Source organism: Heptranchias perlo, chromosome 24, assembly GCF_035084215.1.
Source record: "Heptranchias perlo isolate sHepPer1 chromosome 24, sHepPer1.hap1, whole genome shotgun sequence".
Taxonomy (NCBI): domain Eukaryota; kingdom Metazoa; phylum Chordata; class Chondrichthyes; order Hexanchiformes; family Hexanchidae; genus Heptranchias; species Heptranchias perlo.
The window spans coordinates 45,522,812-45,538,074 of record NC_090348.1 but is presented as its reverse complement, the minus strand read 5'-3'; the positions used below and the strand labels follow the sequence as shown (position 1 = coordinate 45,538,074).

General features: G+C 42.8%; 1 protein-coding gene across 1 annotated transcript in view; it reads right to left on the bottom strand.

The window, feature by feature from the left end:
- snd1 (staphylococcal nuclease and tudor domain containing 1) overlaps positions 1 to 15,263 on the bottom strand; it is an 813,248-nt gene that overhangs the window by 541,848 nt on the left and 256,137 nt on the right. The window lies entirely within an intron of this gene.

Below are 15,263 nucleotides of genomic sequence, written 5' to 3'. Positions count from 1 at the left end.
AACCATAGATTCAAACTAAAGAACTAGTGTACTTTTCATTTGTTTTTTTTGTACGGTAATGTTGTGGATCTGGTCACAAGGTCCACACTACAGAGCTTTAAAAAACTTGACTATTTTACAACTGCCAGATCATATCCAGTGATTTCAGCTTCAAGACTCCCAGTTACTGGCCATCTGCCCCCTAAATTGACTACATAAGGCTTATAAAACCTTAAATTAAGGGTTTTGCAATAGCCATATAAACATCTGCAACATAGAAGCTACATTCAGCTAACAATACTTAGCTGCAAGGAAAATACTAGTTTTCCCAGAACAACCATCAGTTGTTCTGGGAATCTTGTAAGTCAAAAACAGACAAATTTCACTGGGAGAAATGCACAGTTAATATTATCATAGTATGGTACAGCACTGGGGGAGGCCATTCAGCCCATCGTGCCTGTGCCAGCTGTTTGAAAGAGCTGCCCTATTAGCCCCACTCCCCTGCTCTTTCCTCATAGCCCTGTAAATGTTTTCCCAAACATTTATCCAATTCCCTTTTGAAAGTTACAACTGAACCTGTTTCCACCACCCTTTCAGACATTGCATTCAGATCATTACAACTCGCTACGTAAAAAAAAGTTTCCTCATGTCACCTCTGGTTCTTTTGCCAATCACCTTAAACCTGTGTCCTCTGGTTACCGACCCTTCTGCCACTGGAAACAGTTCTTCCTTATTTATTCTATCAAAACCATTCCTAATTTGAACATCTCTATCAAAATCGCCTCTTGACCTTCTCTGCTCTAGAGGGCCACAGTTTCTCCAGTCTCTCCACATTAACTGAAATCCCTCATCCCTGGTCCCATTCTAGCAAATCTCTTCTGCACCCTCTCTAAAGCCGTGACATCCTTCCCAATGTATGATGCCCAGAATTGAACACAATATTCCAGCTGAGGCCTAACCAGTGTTATATAACAGGTTTAGCATAACTTGCTTGCTTTTGTAATTTATGCCTATTAATAAAGCCAAGGATCCCATATGCTTTTTTTAAAAAAAAAAACAGCCTTCTCAACTAGTCCTGCCACCTTCAAAAATTTGTGTGCATTCACCCCCAGGTCTCCCTGTTCCTGCACTCCCTATAAAATTGTACCATTTAGTTTACATTGCCTCTCCTCATTCTTGCTACCAAAATGTATCACTTCATACTTCTCAGCAATAAATGTCCTCTGCCGTGTGTCTGCCCATTTCACCAAACTGTCTATGTCCTGCTGAAGTCTGTTACTATCCTTTGCATTGTTTACTACATTCTCAAGTTTAGGGTCATCTGCACACTTTGAAATTATAGTGTGCGAGAGAGATATATATCAAAAAGAGCAGTAGTTCTAATACCGAACCCTGGGGAACACCACTATATACTTCCCTCCAGTCTGAAAAACAACCCTTCACCACTGCTCTCTGCTTTCTGTCCCTTAGCCAATTTTGCATCCACGCTGCCACTGTCCCTTTGAGTTGCGTTAACTTGCTATACAAATGCACAAGTAAATTGGTTATAGAATAAAACTTTTTACATCCAGGCTCAGGCTGCTAAGTGGCAAGTAACATTCACGCCAGGCAATGACCATCTCCAACGAGAGAGTCTAACCACCTCCCCTTGACGTTCAACAACATTACCATCGCCGAATCCCCCACTATCAACATCCTGGGGGTCACCACTAACCAGAAACTAAACTGGACCAGCCACAAATACTGTTGCCACAAGAGAAGGCGAGAGGCTGGGTATTCTGTGGCGAGTGACTCACCTCCTGACTCCCCAAAGCCTTTCCACCATCTACAAGGCACAAGTCAGGAGTGTGATGGAATACTCTCCACTTGCCTGGATGAGTGCAGCTCCAACAACACGCAAGAAGCTCAACACCATCCAGGACAAAGCAGCCCGCTTGATAGGCATCCCATCCACCACCCTAAACATTCACTCCCTTCACCACCGGCGCATTGTGGCTGCAGTGTGTACCATCCACAGGATGCACTGCAGCAACTCGCCAAGGCTTCTTAGACAGCACCTCCCAAACCGCGACATCTGTCACCTAGAAGGACAAGGGCAGCAGGCACGTGGGAACAACACCACCTGCACGTTCCCCTCCAAGTCACACACCATCCCGACTTGGAAATATATCACCGTTCCTTCATTGCTGGGTCAAAATCCTGGAAGTCCCTACCTAATAGCACTATGGGAGAACCTTCACCACACAGACTGCAGCGGTTCAAGGTGGCAGCTCACCACCAAGGGCAATTAGGGATGGGCAATAAATGCTGGCCTTGCCAGAGATGCCCACATCCCATAAAAATAATAAAAAAGATTAGCATCTATCAAATAGGCAACACTGCATGCAACTCTCCTGGATAAATTTGACAGCTTAAAGAATGGCTCTAACAGAAAGGAAAAGAAAAAATTTTCAAATGCTGATTCATAGGGCTCAGAAAGCAGGCAACCTTAGGTTAAATCGGTGGAATGCTCTGCAGTTAGAAGGTTGGGAGAAAGTGGACTTCACACGGCCCCACATAGCCATCAGCAGATATTGACAGTATTCATAGTGAATTTCTAAAAGCTGGTCATAATGGAACATAGGAACAGCAGCAGGCCCCTCAAGCCTGTACCACCATTCAATTCGATATGGATGAACAATGGTCTTGGTGACTGGTGCCCTTCTGACGCATGCCTACCCATGGCTTTCCATGGCATAGTTGTGGTTTCTAGCCACAAGGTGTCATTTTCCTTGTGTAACCGATAGCAGCAAGATTCCTTGGCGGTTATCACGGACTCTTGAGGTGTTTTTTCGAGTTGCTGCTGCATGAAGATTGAATGCTTTAAAAGGCATGCAGTTATCAGAAAGGGACAGACTGCACCTTTGTCAACAGGGATATGCAAGGTTTATAGCTTCATAGAAGATTGCAAAACTTCAAGACTCAAGGGGAAACCACTGCTTTCACTAATTTTCAATGTTTTTGACCAACAATTTGCTTTCATATAGTGCCTTTAATGTAGGAAAAGGTCCCAAGGCACTTCACAGAAATTGACACTGAGCCAAATAAGGAGATATTAGGAGGGTGACTAAAAGCTTGGTCGAAGAGGTAGGCATTAAGGAGGTTCTTAAAAGAAGGCAAATGAGGCGGAGAAGTTTATGGAGGTAATGCCAGAGCTTCAGTCTAGACGGCTGAAGAGGTGGCCGCCAGTGTTTGGGTAAAGAAAGTGGGGGATGTGTACGAGGAACAGGGATCTCGGAGGGTTGTACGGCTAGAGGAGGTTACAGAGATAAGGAGGGGTAAGGCCACGAAGGGATTTGAACACACGGATGAGAATTTTAAATTTGAGGTATCAGTGGACCGGGAGCTAATGTAGGTCAGCGAGCACAGGGGTGATAGGTGAATGGGATTTGGTACAGGTTAGGATAAGAGCAGCAGAGTTTTGGATGAGCTCAAGTTAATGGTGGGTGGAGGATGGGAGGCCAGCCGACCTATTGCTTCACTTGACCCTCAAAGAAGCTAAAAGTACGAAAGTACACGGCTGAATATTGGATTTTATCCAGAAAATGGACTCCAGCTCCAAGATCAGTGTACAGGTAGATGGGCAACTTACTGAACAGCTCTACCTCAAAAGAGGAGTGAGGGAACACACTCAGTCACCATCCTATTCAACATCTTTATCAGTGTTGTGTTGGATGGAATCATAAAGAATGGCCTCACAGTTCCAGTTCTTTTCTGAAAGAATCACGGCAAATGATATGGTTTGCTGACAGACTCATCCAAGGATCTAGCACACGCTACTTGCCATATTAAACAATTAACTAGTCGTGGAATATGAAGGCGGCTGCTCCTAAATGCAGTATAATGGCATTACACAGATCAAGGAGGGATCCCTAAAGGTACTGATTGGAAAATACAAAGGGTATCAACTCCGATTGTTGATTCATAGTTAGAGAAAATCCTCTGCAGGAACCCCCCCCCCCCCCAATTCAGTTCAGATAACCCTGCAAGCCAATATCTGAACGGGTAGGGTGACCCTGGCTGGACGAGCAATGGGAAGCTCATTAGTTCAGTTGAACTCTAGTGATACACCTGTATTGTGCATTCCTGGGGGGAATTCCAAAGCTAACCTCCACCAAAGCTCTGAATTTGACCAAACATGATGCATCTCTACAGGGATATGGCGCATATTCCATATTGGACAAACAAAAAATTCTTACTGTGGATTTCTCAGTAGCATGGTTTGGAGCATATCAGGCAATAAAAAATACCTCTGCCAATGATCTGGTTCAGTCACTCTAATTTCTTCCCTCCCTCCTCCCCAGTAACTCACTCACAAAGGCGAAGGTGACCACAGGATTGCTTTGAGACATATCCTATCACTCTGCCACATGATCACTAATACATCTTTAGCATGAATAGAATTTTAGTATGGCCACAGAGCCATTCCCCTTTCCTCTTCCACCCACTCCTACCCATGGCTTTATAATTGAGCAGAAAGCAATAAAAAGAAAGCACATTAATTATCAATTATGCATGGCAGGATGTGCCTGGCCATCAAGCTGGACCAATCCTCAGCTTCATTTATTACCAATTATCTCACACCTTTGGGTTCATTACTGTCACTCTCCTATGCTTTACAACCTCAATTTCACTGCACTTTTTTAGCATGAGTCAGTGAGCAAGTGAAAAAAATTATACATTCTCTTCTCTCCCAATGCCCCAAAATAAAGTCACTGGAGCATAGGTATATGAATCCAGAGTGGATTAAAAATTTGTCCCATCTTTACTTAGGACAGACATATACCTACAATAATGTTTGAATAAAATTTACATCGACTTCCTATTAAAACCGGTTTCGCCAATACAGCTTGAACAAAATTAATTGCGATAATTCTTTTGTAACATAACACGCTGGTATCAAAATTCCAGTAACCGACTGCAAATTTCCCAATGAACCTGCAGTAATAACAGCTGATAGTCCTGGAGTGTGAACAACAGCATTATTATGCATCAGTGACATGGAGCATTCAGGCAGCCAATGTCAGCAATCCCAGAACAATTTCAAGGCAGTTCATTTGATGCAGCAGTCAGAAGTGCCCGATACTGCGGAATCCATCCCCTTGAAACTGGGAGACTATCTCCATACAACCATCGCACAGAAACTCCATGTTAATAAGCTTCTACGTGTGCAGTTGTTTTTAAGTTATGATTCGTAACTTTATTTTCCAGACTTCATACCTGGGATGTTATAGCTATTACTGAAACATGGCTAAGGGAGGGGCAGGACTGGCAGCTCAATGTTCCAGGGTACAGATGCTATAGGAAAGATAGAGCAGGAGGTAAGAGAGGAGGGGGAGTTGCGTTCTTGATTAGGGAGAACATCACGGCAGCAGTGAGAGGGGATATATCCGAGGGTTCGCCCACGGAGTCTATATGGGTAGAACTGAAAAATAAGGGAGAGATCACTTTGATAGGATTGTACTACAGACCTCCAAATAGTAAACGGGAAATTGAGGAGCAAATATGTAAGAAGATTACAGACAGCTGCAAGAAAAATAGGGTGGTAATAGTAGGGGACTTTAACTTTCCCAACATTGACTGGGACAGCCATAGCATTAGGGGCTTGGATGGAGAGAAATTTGTTGAGTGTATTCAGGAGGAATTTCTCATTCAGTATGTGGATGGCCCGACTAGAGAGGGGGCAAAACTTGACCTCCTCTTGGGAAATAAGGAAGGGCAGGTGACAGATGTGTTAGTGAGGGATCACGTTGGGACCAGTGATCATAATTCCATTAGTTTTAAGATAGCTATGGAGAATGATAGGTCTGGCCCAAAAGTTAAAATTCTAAATTGGGGAAAGGCCAATTTTGATGGTATTAGACAGGAACTTTCAGAAGTTGACTGGGAGAGTCTGTTGGCAGGCAAAGGGACGTCTGGTAAGTGGGAGGCTTTCAAAAGTGTGTTAACCAGGGTTCAGGGTAAGCACATTCGTTATAAAGTGAAGGGCAAGGCTGGTAGAAGTAGGGAACCTTGGATGACTCGGGAGATTGAGGCCCTAGTCAAAAAGAAGGAGGCGGCATATGACATGCATAGACAGCTGGGATCAAGTGGATCCCTTGAAGAGTATAGAGATTGCCGGAGTAGGGTTAAGAGAGAAATCAGGAGAGCAAAAAGGGGACATGAGATTGCTTTGGCAGATAAGGCAAAGGAGAATCCAAAGAGCTTCTACAAATACATAAAGGGCAAAAGAGTAACTAGGGAGAGAGTAGGGCCTCTTAAGGATCAACAAGGTCATCTATGTGCGGAACCACAAGAGATGGGTGAGATCCTATATGAATATTTCACATCGGTATTTACGGTTGAGAAAGGCATGGATGTTAGGGAACTTGGGGAAATAAATAGTGATGTCTTGAGGAGTGTACATATTACAGAGAGGGAGGTGCTGGAAGTCTTAACGCGCATCAAGGTAGATAAATCTCCGGGACCTGATGAAATGTATCCCAGGACGTTATGGGAGTTTAGGGAGGAAATTGCGGGTCCCCTAGCAGAGATATTTGAATCATCCACCGCTACAGGTAAGGTGCCTGAAGATTCGAGGGTAGCAAATGTTGTGCCTTTGTTTAAGAAGGGCAGCAGGGAAAAGCCTGGGAACTGCAGACCGGTGAGCCTGACATCTGTAGTGGGTAAGTTGTTAGAGGGTATTCTGAGAGACAGGATCTACAGGCATTTGGAGAGGCAGGGACTGATTAGGAACAGTCAGCATGGTTTTGTGAGAGGAAAAACATGTCTCACGAATTTGATTGAGTTTTTTGAAGGGGTAACAAAGAAGATAGATGAGGGCTGTGCAGTAGACGTGGTCTACATGGACTTTAGCAAAGCCTTTGACAAGGTACCGCATTGTAGGTTGTTACATAAGGTTAAATCTCACGGGATCCAAGGTGAGGTAGCCAATTGGATACAAAATTGGATTGACGACAGAAGACAGAGGGTGGTTGTAGAGGGTTGTTTTTCAAACTGGAGGCCTGTGACCAGCGGTGTGCCTCAGGGATCGGTGCTGGGTCCGCTGTTATTTGTTATTTATATTAATGATTTGGATGAGAATTTAGGAGGCATGGTTAGTAAGTTTGCAGATGACACCAAGATTGGTGGCATTGTGGACAGTGAAGAAGGTTATCTAGGATTGCAACGGGATCTTGATAAATTGGGCCAGTGGGCCGATGAATGGCAGATGGAGTTTAATTTAGATAAATGTGAGGTGATGCATTTTGGTAGATCGAGTCGGGCCAGGACCTACTCCATTAATGGTAGGGCTTTGGGGAGAGTTATAGAACAAAGAGATCTGGGAGTACAGGTTCATAGCTCCTTGAAAGTGGAGTCACAGGTGGATAGGGTGGTGAAGAAGGCATTCAGCATGCTTGGTTTCATTGGTCAGAACATTGAATGCAGGAGTTGGGATGTCTTGTTGAAGTTGTACAAGACATTAGTAAGGCCACACTTGGAATACTGTGTGCAGTTCTGGTCACCCTATTATAGAAAGGATATTATTAAACTAGAAAGAGTGCAGAAAAGATTTACTAGGATGCTACCGGGACTTGATCGTTTGACTTATAGGGAGAGGTTGGATAGACTGAGAGTAGGAGGTTTAGGGGTGATCTTATAGAAGTCTATAAAATAATGAGGGGCATAGATAAGGTAGATAGTCAAAATCTTTTCCCAAAGGTAGGGGAGTCTATAACGAGGGGGCATAGATTTAAGGTGAGAGGGGAGAGATACAAAAGGGTCCAGAGGGGCAATTTTTTCACTCAAAGGGTGGTGAGTGTCTGGAACGAGCTGCCAGAGTCTGTAGTAGAGGCGGGTACAATTTTGTCTTTTAAAAAGCATTTGGACAGTTACATGGGTAAGATGGGTATAGAGGGATATGGGCCAAGTGCAGGCAATTGGGACTAGCTTAGTGGTATAAACTGGGCGACATGGACATGTTGGGCCGAAGGGCCTGTTTCCATGTTGTAAACTTCTATGGTTCTATGATTCTAGTGATTGGGAAACATCCTTGCAGGTCAGTAAGCAAAATAAAGCTTTACCATTGGCCAGTGCAATCACACTGGTGAGCTGCTCAGCACACTTATGGACAGAAAGATTGTAGTGCAGTATTTACAGTATATTGCAGTAATGGGCACTGCTACCCCTAGAGGTTCCAGTGGAAACCACCTTATTGGTGGGTCTTAGAGACTCCCCTGGCAGTAGAACTTCATTTACCTTACAAAGCTGCTGCCAGAATCATGTAGCATAAAATTAAAGCAATTGATATCTGAAACAGTGAGACAAGTATACAAAAAAACCACAAGTCTAAATTACCACACATCAATAGCTGGATGCAGCTTGCAACATTTCAATTTCTTAAATTGTGTATGGCACAATCCATTACAACACTCGGCTTTCATCTCAGACATAGATTTAAATGGACCGCTGATTTTTTTGTTTTGTTTTAAACAATCAAATGATGCTCCCCTGATGCCTCAAGTCTATTCAGTGAATAGCTGAGCCATGGAGTGGGAGGGAAAAGAATTCCTGCTCCTAAAGGTTATCCGGCAATCCCACTTGAATTATACATGGACTGAATTGTGCTCCGACAGCCTAAAAGCTTGTTGTGATTTGCCAAAACCATACTCCAGCAAAGAGTCAACACCTTCAGGAGGGAAATGAAGAAAATTGGTACGTTAAAAAAAACTAGTAAATGGCCATAAATGACAAACTCAGCAGCTACCACTCCAGTTCTATGTCGGCAAGTCCCAAAACACAAAAAAATACCTGATAACTACAAAAAAAATGCAAAAGTATTTTAAATGCTTTTTGGAATGCTTAGACATATTGTACTGAACATGACCAAATACCGGGAATAGCTTCCCATTTATAAATCACAAATCAGCTGAATTCAGAATTTTGTTACACTGTGGACATTTCAGTGGCATCCAGGTAAACTGAACGCAGCTGCTTTTCTGAGGCAACTGGACAGATATTTTGGAGTAGCTGATTGCTATTTCAAGATAATATTCTGTCAAGTGGTGGTGCCTCATCAATGTTGAATAGAGATTCATTTGCACAAGTGAAGTTATTTTGTATGTACTATACATATTAAACGACATTTATTCCAGCAAGTAATATGAATATGTATTAAAATAAGCTGGTTACCTCCTGCTAAAAGTTACCTGGTAATACCAAAGAACAAGCATGCTACTATAGGTAGAAATAACACTTATGCCTCTTTAACATTCACACCTGGGGTAAAGATGCCATACCTATATAGTAAATGATTGTCTTGTCTTTCTGTCCATGATCAGACAGAACGCTATCATCCCAAGGCTCAGGTCACCTGAATTTCTCAACTGAATCAAGGGGCTCAGGTAGCATATGAATTCCATTCAAACATTACTCTCTTCATCTACAAAGTCAGCCAAACACTGACTGAAAAGGTAGGCAGCGACTCACTCGCAGTTATCTGTTATTCTGCAACTCCTTTCAATTAATGACAGCAATTCTCCTTAGGTAAATATGATGAGAGATTGAGCAAATGGAGCTGATCCACAATACATCAATTCGGGCATGTCAATGTATTCATCTTCAACCCCATCTCGGGCAGGTTATGTGGCGTGGAGGCACAGAGATGACATCAGCCAGGAGATCCCCTTTAGCACATTTGCTCTTTGCTGATCAGACAGTTGGCATCCTTCCCAATCATCAAGATCAAACTGTATTGGATCTTTTAATGCTGCTTCAGTTCCTGGAACAGCATTAGAACTGGTAAGGATGCAATTTCTTACTCATGATAGCCAATCTAGAGGCCCAACACACACATCAATAAAGCAGCTCTCTTCCAGGTGAGAGCACTAACACAGCAGATTGCTCCATAACAATTTACCTTTCAAATTAATCCTAAAATGTAGGAATAATTTCTTTTTAAATTAGGAATGGGGGGGGTGGGAGAGAAGGGAAAGAGGAGAAAGACCAAGGAAGAAAGCAAGCGAGGAGGTACATGGGATTGAAACTATTTTCCATCCTCTCCCTCATCACCTGGGAGACTTCTGGATCACAGAATTAGCAGAACATTTTAGTACACTGGTTTCACTAAAATAATGTGAGAGCAGCAAGATCATTATTGGAAAACTGTTGAAACAGCCCAATGATTGCTTTCTTCTGTTTGCAATGTAGCAGTAGGCTGGAAGTGAGAACAACTTTTATTCTCTTTCCCACCCCCCCCCCCCACCTCCAATTTTCTTACCCTCTAAGCACTGACTCGTATCAGTAGAGGGTATCACACCAAACCATGGATTTACCCACTAAGGCAGGGGTGTCCAAACTAGAGCCCGCAGACAATGTGACCGACAAATTCCACTCTGGTCTGGCCTACAAAACCCTGGCAACTCTGTTGTATTTACACTGTATTACTGAATGGTTTGTCCCATTTAAATTTTGTGAGCTTGAAGGTTCATAAATGGCTTGTTCTCAGCACTGTTGCCTCATTGGTGGGTAAATCCTAATCAAAACATCAAGAGCTGTTGGCATGGATTGCTTGAGGTGTACACAAATCAACGTCAACACTGAAATTGGTGTGGCCGACAAGACAAAAACCCTTGGAGATTCCTGCCCTGAACCATCAAGGGAAATGGCGTCCATGGTATTTAACATTACTGCTAGCTAATTTGACAGTATAGAGGGGAACAGTATCCAAGTATCTGAGTGCAACATGGGACCCCCCCCCCGCCCCACCAAGAATCATTATGGCCTCAAACAACCGCATTACATCATCCGTGCACCCTGGGGAATTGGGTTACTTTCATGGTACAAAACAGCACATCTCTGAAGTTGGCTACACTTAAGATGAAAAGCAGGATATGGTGAAAAATGAGAGCAACTCCTCAGGGCTCATTATCTGCAGCTGCAGGTGGAGCATTTTATTAATGAACTGTAAGCAAAAAGTCAATATGTTGCTCAGTAAAACATTTGTGGTAATCGGATAAAAAAAAATCACACTTTATCTGCAACTACTGAAGCTGGCACTGCAGTGGCAGCGAAAACAGAATGTTCCCAAGCCTGCCAAATCACATCAGCCCCACTCTCATCCATCCACATCGATTAAATGAATAAATAGACACACAGACATCACGGGAACAGGTCTATTTATTTGGTGGAGGGGGAGAGGAAGGAGGAGAGAATTTTATTTTGTTTAAAAAGACATGCTTTGGGTAGCATTTAATTAAAAATATGTAACTGCCTTCTTTCTTAACCTGCAAAATAGACCTGCACAAAAAAAACAACAGGGTTCAATATAGTGATCTTTCATGCAGTGTGGTTAACAATCTGCCAATAAAGAGGAAAAGAAGAAAAAGCCTCCAGGGAGAAAGTCCTGAAGCGCAGCAGGCTAATCTCATGCACAATTTTGCTTTTTAAATTACATAGATCAAACTTGAGGCTAAACTTGTGTTACATTAGAGAACTTGCGTTAAAAAACAATATAGCAGTGCAGACATGCATTCTATTGAGGCAATCCCATCTCAGAACAAAAATCCATTTGAATTAGACACTTTTCAAATATGTAAAAGGATTATTTGCCACCTGATGCACACTCCTGACTTGTGCCTTGTAGATGGAGGAAAGGCTTTGGGGAGTCAGGAGGTGAGTCACTCGCTGCAGAATAACCAGCCTCTGACCTGCTCTTAGCCACAGTATTTATGTGGATGGTCCAGTTAAGTTTCTGGTCAATGGTGACCCCCAGGATGCTGATGGTGGGGGATTCGGCGATGGTAATGCCGTTGAATGCTCTCCTGTTGGAGATGGTCATTGCCTGGCACTTGTCTGGCGTGAGTTTCAACAACTTGCCATGGTGGGATTTGAACACAACCACTGGGTTGATAGTCCAGTAATATAACTGCTACACTACAGTTAGAGTACAAAAGGAAGTTATTCTAAACAGGGGGGATCGTGCAAGCCCCAACTAGTTTTCCCAGTTCTACAGCGGCCTAAACATAAGTCCTTAATGAGACAGCTGGAAGCTACTAAAGAAATCATAGGGAATTTTTTTTTTTTTACTTCCACTTCCATTGAGTGTATAGGAGCAGGAGAGCTCCTCCCAACTCCACAACACTGCTATGGGTCACTGCCAGCTGTACTCAGCTCTTCTACGTCTCCATGTACTGGAGCTTGTGATGCCCCCTCACAGCGAGAATCCTCCATCTCCGTCCGCTTGTTCCCCATTTGCTCACCAGTGGAAACAATCTTTCTGTTTTACCCACAGTAAGGCGTCCAAGGTTTCATTCACCCCTTTCCTAGCTGTTCCTCTCTCAACACCACTCCCATTCACCACGTTGCTGCTGCTTCTCCCAGTTCTGCAGAAAATGCTGGGCTCCACACCAACCCGCTCCCCCCTTGTCCAAGCCCCAATCTCCAATCCCCCATTCCATAGTCTGCCTTTCTCCTCCAAGCCTACATCCCTAACCCACATTGCCCTAGAATCCCTCTCTTCCCCCACTGGTGGCTACTGACTTCCCCCACTGGTGGGGGAAGTCAGTAGCCAGAGGGCACAGATTTAAAATAATTGGCAAAAGAACTGGGGTTTTGGCAGGGGAAGAAAGAGAAGGGAAGAAATTTTTTTTATGCAGAGAGTTATTTTCAGCCGACGCGGACACGATAGGCCAAATGGCCTCCTTCTGTGCCATAAATTTTCTATGATCTGCACGGCTTGAAAGGGTGGTGGAAGCAGATTCAATAGTGACTTTCAAAAGGGAATTGGCTATCTACTTGAAAAAGATAGATTTGCAGGGCTGTGGGAAGAGCAGGGGAATGGGCATAATTGGATTGGTCTTTCAAAGAGCCAGCACAGGCATAATGGGCCAAATGGCCTCCTTCTGTGCTGCATGATTCTATAACTATTGTATCCCTTACTGTTAGGTACTGATTCACAAAAGGGTTATCGTAGCAGGCAATGATCTAGTCAGTATTAGGTGTCATGTCCTTGTGCAGGGATATTTCTGAAACTGCAGTCTGTTACTGCAAGGATAAATTTAAACACGTGTTAAATTTAAGCTCGTACTGGAATGTGTGTTTTTTTTGGGTAAATTGAAATTTGACTCGAGGGTGATGGAAGAAAGAAAAACAGATTTGCTTCCTATAGCATCTTGTGTGTCTCAAACATCTATCAATTCATACATAATAAATTACTTTGGATTGCAGCCATTTTGCACACTACAGGATCCCACAAACAGCAATGATAATGTCAGTTATCAGCTGAGGGAGAATGTTGTCCAGGACACAGAAACTCCCTGGTCCTCTTATCATAATACTATGTATGGGATCTTTAACATGCAACTAGTGGAAGAAGCAGATGGAGCTTTGTTTTAACATCCCATCTGAAGGACAGCACTTCCAACAATGTATCTCTCCCTCCGTGATACATTGAAGTTCAGACTAGACTATATGCTCGAGGACTGGAGTAAGGCTCAAATTCAAACTTCTCACTCAAAGAGGCAAGAATGCTACCAACTGAACCACGTGACAACAGCTGTTTGAAACCTGGTCGTGTGGCACAGCACATAATAACCAAAAGTCTCATGAAACACTGGCTCAATGATGTTCTGGAGGGCACGTGTTGTATTTTCTCCATCTTCTTCATAGGCCAATGGTAATCTAAAAATCTCAGCATATTGATTTATTGAGCTGTTTATTCTGCTTCAGAATGTCTTGAACCATAGGTGAATTACACTGCATCTGTCCACAATGCATGACCTTTGTTTTTCAATTACACATCTTGAATACTGATGAATTGGTCAGTTACTTGTAATCCTGTTTCTTTGATTGTTCACATTTGTACCAATTTGTATATGTTTAAAATGCAAAAAAAGTTTTAAAAATCCAAGTTCAGCTATGAATGTGAAATGGATCCCCAGTTAATTCTTCAAACAACAGATTACAATAATATTCCCAGCTCTCTCAATGACCTAGTGGGCAAAGTCACTGCTAGGTTATAGTGCTATAGTCCTAGATTTGATTCCCAGTCTGTGCTAAGCTGGCAGTATGCGTGCATTATGTATATACACATTGTGCAAAGACAGAATCGGATGAACTACAGTACACCTCTCTTTCTCCTCATTACTACCATTTTTTAAAAATGGTAGTAAAGCTGTGTGAAGTTACAGGAAGGGGCAAAAAAAGTTATTTTGAGTGCAGTTTCGAGAATCGCAATAAAGGACAATGGTGGTTAAGAACAGAGTCAATGATAAAACTGGACGTTTTTTAAAAAAAGAGGAAAAATTCATTCAATCCAAGGTGAATTTACAACAGGAATAAGCGTTTGATTGTGAGTCTGCCTTTAACATGGAAAACATTTATTGAACTTAATTGGATGCAATCAATTTTTATTTCTGTGTTTCTCATACTCCAGCTTGTCCCAGTGTCACTGGCCTGTATGCAGAGTTAGAAAAGGCAAATTTGTGGAATGGGGCAGCGGGGCAGCGGCAGTGATGGTCTGAAGAGTGCCAGAGGTAGCATTGTAAGCACTTTACACCCCACCAACCTGAAATGAGAACAAAAAAAATACAAGCAAGTAGATGACAGAGGGAAAAAACTTGAGAAACACCAACATAACTTTCAATTCACTAAGAGCAGTGCCAGGGCAGATCCATCAGTAGACACAAAATTCCCACCATTAAAAAAGCCTAAATACCATTTTTATTGGTGATTTCTAAAAGATTTGAAATCTGAAATCTCAACAGCCATCACCTGCAAGATACTGTTGCCTTATTTGTTTTAAGGGGCAATGAGCCTTGCTTCCTTTTCAGTCAATCTCTACTTCATTTCCCAGTATTAAAACACCCTGGTCATTAGTTCAGCAGAGATACAAAATCAACTCAAACTACATGATTCTCAAAAAGGCTTCTTCGATTCACCTCAAAGGGGAAGGAAGGTAACCTAGAAGGGTCATGCTGGAGCCACACATCTCCTGGTGCCATAGTCGCAGACTGGCACAAGCAGACTCTACTTACCTACTCTTTTGAGAGTAAGGAGAGAGGGATTAGGAGAAATGTCTTTACAGAGAGGGTTGTTAGAACATGGAATGCTTTGACATTGGGAATGGTTGAAGCAGAAACCACTGCACTTTAAGGAAAATCGGATAAATATTTGAAGCTATGACAGTGGAATTAGATTTGGATTGCTTTTGCCAAGGGCCAGCACAGGCACGATGGGCTGAATAGCTGATTTCTGTGCTGTAAACT